Raw genomic sequence first — 5,750 nt, 5'->3', positions numbered from 1 at the left:
CCTCCCAAATCTGACCCTATACAAGGTTTTTTCCACCCTTGTACCTTCTGGATTGGTTTGATGGTGAACAGGTTTAAAATAAATCTTAGATTACATACCAACTAAAATAACCCTACTCTACTCCTGACCCCTGGATATACACCACCTACACTACCCCCCTTTTTTTCAACGAAAGAAGACCCTTCCCCAATATCCCACCTTTTTCCACCGAAGAGGATTCTTCTCAAAGATTTCCAATATTCCCAACTTTTTCCAGAAGAGGATTCTCCCCCAAACCCCCTTTTTCAACAAAAGAAGACCCTTCCCCAAATACCCACCTTTTTCCACCGAAGAGGATTCCTCCCAAAGATCCCCCCTTTTTTTTTCATCAACAAAAGAAGACCCTCTCCAAGATCTTACCTTCCCACCAAAGAGGATTCCACCCCCCAGCTAAAGACAAAGACCTTTTCTACAAAGAACTGGATTCACCACACTGACGCAGATGTAAGAGACTTCTTTACCCATCCTGATGACCGTATCTCCAACTTAGGAGCAAAATAATACAAATTACTATATAGGCCCACCACACTCACACCCCTGCACCATACACCCACATACAAAAAACCCAGAACAATACCAACATCCTACACCAGACCCTCCCCCAGGTAAGTATTCCCCCTCCCCCAGGTAAGTCTCTCCCCTTCTGGAGTGGTCCCATCACCTTCGGAGGACAAACATCACTGGATACAGCCAAAAAGTTTTCTGGACCCATACCTCCCATTCCCCAAGTGGACGTTAACTAAACAACACGGCCAAATCTACTATATGCCCAGGATCCCAAATGGACGAAAACGCGATGGAAGCTATACTCCGTCAAAAAGCACCAACTAAAGACGAACAGTTTAGGAACACTTCCAAGCCGGCCAAACTGAAACTACCCCCAGAAACACTACCTACCACTACCCTTCAACAAAGAAACAAGGTTTTAAGTTCCCCACACACCTGGATATGACCAAAGTTCACGACCTTCACTTCAACTCTACATCGCTCCTTTCTGCACTCTAACGCAAACTCCAAAAAAAAACGGAAAAAGATGTCCACCACCTTTGAAAGCCTACAGATAGACCTATGGGTCACCTAGAAACTCAACTATAGTCTCATTCGAATCCCACAGATGTCCACCCTACCCCCAACGACTCCTGAAACTACAGAACCTTATCCTGGGTTCCTTCCAGGCCCAAACCCTCAACAAGAGCAGACCGCTCCCGACGCTAACGCTAACACACAAGTCAATGGAGACACAGAGGTCAAACACTACTTTTTCAGAGGAGGATCTAATATACTTCTACTCATCACAGAAACTCCACGTTTGGCTTATTCTGACCCCTTAGACGTCTTGTCTTACCTAAAATTAACCCCACACCTCTGGGACCCCCACATCCTATACAGCACCCCAAAAGCAAAGTTCCATCCTTTCCATATAATTCTCCATAGGATTCAATGATAGAGGCTCCCCTACACCTAACAGACGAACAGACGCCTACCCGAAAAAAAACGAAAAAATCTCATTGGCCAAGAGACAAGCATGCCTCTCACATGCACACCGCATGCACACCTGGTCCACCAATAGAAACGATCTTTGGCTAAACCACACCCCTATTATTTCCCATAAAAAGAGGAGCATCCCTCAGTCTCAGCACCATTAGGGTCGAAGAGACCCCGAAGAGCCTTCAACTGGACAAAGACTCAAGCTGGAACTCTACAAGGACAACCTCTTCCTCAACGGATCTACTGGGCCCTAGCTATATGCTTACCCCTGAAAAAGACACCTCATCGGGATCAAGATATCAGCTTGGACTTCACACACCCCTTGGACTGTAGCTATATGCTGCTCCCTAAAAGACACTTCACCAGGATCCAGACATCAAGTTGGGGCCTCATACCCCTAAAGAAGACACCTCATCGGGATCAAGACATCAAGCTGGGACTTCACACACCCCCTGGGGCTCTAGCTACATGCTACTCCCTCAAAGACACTTCACCAGGATCCAGACATCAAGTTGGGGCCTCATACCCCCTGGGCCCTAACTATATGCTACCCCCCAAACACCTCACCTGGATCAAGACATCAGCTGGGGCCTCATACCCCTAAAGAAGACACCTCATCGGGATCAAGACATCAAGCTGGGACTTCACACACCCCTTGGGCTCTAGCTACATGCTACTCCCTCAAAGACACTTCACCTGGATCCAGACATCAAGTTGGGGCCTCATACCCCCTGGGCCCTAACTATATGCTACCCCCCAAACACCTCACCTGGATCAAGACATCAGCTGGGGCCCTGTACTCTCTACAGGCATCTCATCGGAACGACTGGGCTCTAGCTATATGCTACTCCCTAAATAAAGACACCTCACCAGGATCTAGATACCAGCGGGCACTCTGCACCTCTCATCCCCTACCCCCTCTCCGCCCTACCCCTTCTCCTCCCGGAGGAAAAGAAGCCTACAGCTTTCCGCTACATCGTTAATTCGGTCTGTACCCTAAACCCCACTACTTCCTCCCCCATATAGGTACTCCTACGACGGACCTTCATAGACCTTCTAGACCTTCGAGCCTCAACCACACATACACCCACATCCTTATTTTTCCGGTCCAAAATACGGCCTTTTTACCGTACTACGACCAAGTGCACCTATTTTTGCACATTTTTTCTCCCTGCCACCTGATGAAGCTGAGCAAAGCAGAAACGCGTCGTGGCTGGGCTGCCCCTAGATCCGTTGTGATGCTGTAAGGAAGGCAGGTTCCACACGGACTTCGGGGGTATCTCCTTTTGGCTACTCAATTTCCTTTGTACTTTTCTCTCTCCTTACTTTCAGTTTTACACAGGGACACACACACGGAAGATCTACAGGACAGCGATGACCCTGGGCACTCTGATGGCTACTCAGACCCCCTACTTCATCACAATACAAGCCCAAACAATTTCGACGGGGCATAGTTATCTACATAGACCCTCTACATTTTTTGAAAGAGACGCACAGAGGGTCCGGCCGAATAAGAGTTTCGACCGGCAACCTAGTCTCATCATAGGATCGTCGCACAGCTTACCCCCACCATACCAGAGGACCCAGAGACCCGGTCATATCCTCATAAGGTTGACATAGGGAAGGGCTCCTTTTGGGCAACACAAACCCTCCTAACCTTCCCCCACATCATACCCTGACCAGGGTGATTGAGGGAACGGAGCAGAGGCAGAGTGTTAAGGTGGCCTCTGCATTTTCATCTCCATCCCATACCCAGACCTGGGTGGTATGGAATGTTAATCAGCAGGAACAGGTTCAAACTCTGTTACTACTTACCTCCATACTCTCTTCCCAGTCAACCCCATCTAAACATGGGATTGCTGGGTAGAACCACAGGCTGAATCCCCCAGTTGACCACTAGACCCACAGCCAATCCCACACCGTGGGACTCCTGGACCCTCTAGATACCAAAAAACAACTGAAAGAAGATTCGCACAGAAGGACCAGCAGATAAAAAGCGAGGACCGGCAGCCCAGTCTCATCATTGGAAACGCCGACTTCACCTCACACAGAGACCCCTGTTCAGGCCTCAACTAATGGCACTACAGGCTCCTACCTACCCCAACCACACAGAACAACCCGATCTCACCAACCCAAGATCAACTAAGAACCAAAGACAAAGAAACCCCTCAAAGAAAACAGCTTACCCCCACCATACCAGGGGACCCAGAGACCCGGTCATACCCTCATAAGGTTGACATAGGGAAGGGCTCCTTTTGGGCAACACAACCCCTCCTAACCTTCCCCCACATCATACCCTGACCAGGGTGATTGAGGGAACGGAGCAGAGGCAGAGTGTTAAGGTGGCCTCTGCATTTTCATCTCCATCCCATACCCAGACCTGGGTGGTATGGAATGATAATCAGCAGGAACAGGTTATAACTCTGTTACCACCTACCCCCATACTCTCTTCCCAGTCAACACCATCTAAACATGGGATTGCTGGACAGAACCACAGGATGAATCCCCCAGTTGACCACTAGACCCACAGCCAATCCCTCACCGTGGGACTGACTCCTGGACCCTCTAGATACCAAAAACAACTGAAAGAAGACTCGCACAGAAGGACCAGCAGACAAAAAGCGTTGACCGGCAGCCCAGTCTCATCATTGGAACGCCGACTTCACCTCACACGGAGACCCCTGCTCAGGCTTCTACAAAGGGCATATTAGGCATCTTCCTACTACGACCACACAGGACAACCCGATCTCACCAACCCAAGATCAACTAAGAACCAAAGACAAAGAAACCCCTCAAAGAAAACAGCTTACCCCCACCATACCAGGGGACCCAGAGACCCGGTCATACCCTCATAAGGTTGACATAGGGAAGGGCTCCTTTTGGGCAACACAAACCCTCCTAACCTTCCCCCACATCATACCCTGACCAGGGTGATTGAGGGAACGGAGCAGAGGCAGAGTGTTAAGGTGGCCTCTGCATTTTCATCTCCATCCCATACCCAGACCTGGGTGGTATGGAATGATAATCAGCAGGAACAGGTTATAACTCTGTTACCACCTACCCCCATACTCTCTTCCCAGTCAACACCATCTAAACATGGGATTGCTGGACAGAACCACAGGATGAATCCCCCAGTTGACCACTAGACCCACAGCCAATCCCACACCGTGGGACTCCTGGACCCTCTAGATACCAAAAACAACTGAAAGAAGATTCGCACAGAAGGACCAGCAGACAAAAAGCGTTGACCGGCAGCCCAGTCTCATCATTGGAACGCCGACTTCACCTCACACGGAGACCCCTGCTCAGGCTTCTACAAAGGGCATATTAGGCATCTTCCTACTACGACCACACAGGACAACCCGATCTCACCAACCCAAGATCAACTAAGAACCAAAGACAAAGAAACCCCTCAAAGAAAACAGCTTACCCCCACCATACCAGGGGACCCAGAGACCCGGTCATACCCTCATAAGGTTGACATAGGGAAGGGCTCCTTTTGGGCAACACAACCCCTCCTAACCTTCCCCCACATCATACCCTGACCAGGGTGATTGAGGGAACGGAGCAGAGGCAGAGTGTTAAGGTGGCCTCTGCATTTTCATCTCCATCCCATACCCAGACCTGGGTGGTATGGAATGATAATCAGCAGGAACAGGTTATAACTCTGTTACCACCTACCCCCATACTCTCTTCCCAGTCAACACCATCTAAACATGGGATTGCTGGACAGAACCACAGGATGAATCCCCCAGTTGACCACTAGACCCACAGCCAATCCCACACCGTGGGACTCCTGGACCCTCTAGATACCAAAAACAACTGAAAGAAGATTCGCACAGAAGGACCAGCAGACAAAAGCGTTGACCGGCAGCCCAGTCTCATCATTGGAACGCCGACTTCACCTCACACGGAGACCCCTGCTCAGGCTTCTACAAAGGGCATATTAGGCATCTTCCTACTACGACCACACAGGACAACCCGATCTCACCAACCCAAGATCAACTAAGAACCAAAGACAAAGAAATCCCTCTAAGAAAACAGCTTACCCCCACCATACCAGGGGACCCAGAGACCCTGTCATACCCTCACAAGGCTGACATAAGAACGGACTCCTTTTGGACGACGCAAACCCTCTTAACCTTCCCTGACCAGGTTGCTTAACGGTACGAAGCAGAGACAGAGTGTTGAGGTGACCTCTGTACTCTCCTTCCTGTCCCATA

At 49.7% G+C, this 5,750-nt stretch overlaps 1 long non-coding RNA gene across 1 annotated transcript; it reads right to left on the bottom strand.

Moving 5' to 3' along the window:
- Positions 1-3,179: 3,179 nt before the first annotated feature.
- On the bottom strand, positions 3,180-5,377 carry LOC127922945 (uncharacterized). The gene is made up of 2 exons (XR_008112903.1): positions 3,908-5,377; positions 3,180-3,285 (listed from the first exon to the last, which is right to left on the bottom strand). It is a non-coding gene; the product is annotated as an uncharacterized LOC127922945 (long non-coding RNA).
- Positions 5,378-5,750: the final 373 nt, after the last annotated feature.

The sequence above is a fragment of the Oncorhynchus keta genome, unplaced genomic scaffold (assembly GCF_023373465.1).
Source record: "Oncorhynchus keta strain PuntledgeMale-10-30-2019 unplaced genomic scaffold, Oket_V2 Un_contig_27785_pilon_pilon, whole genome shotgun sequence".
In the NCBI taxonomy this organism is placed as follows: domain Eukaryota; kingdom Metazoa; phylum Chordata; class Actinopteri; order Salmoniformes; family Salmonidae; genus Oncorhynchus; species Oncorhynchus keta.
The sequence above is the reverse complement of the archived record's forward strand: the minus strand, read 5'-3'. Positions and strand labels throughout refer to the sequence as shown.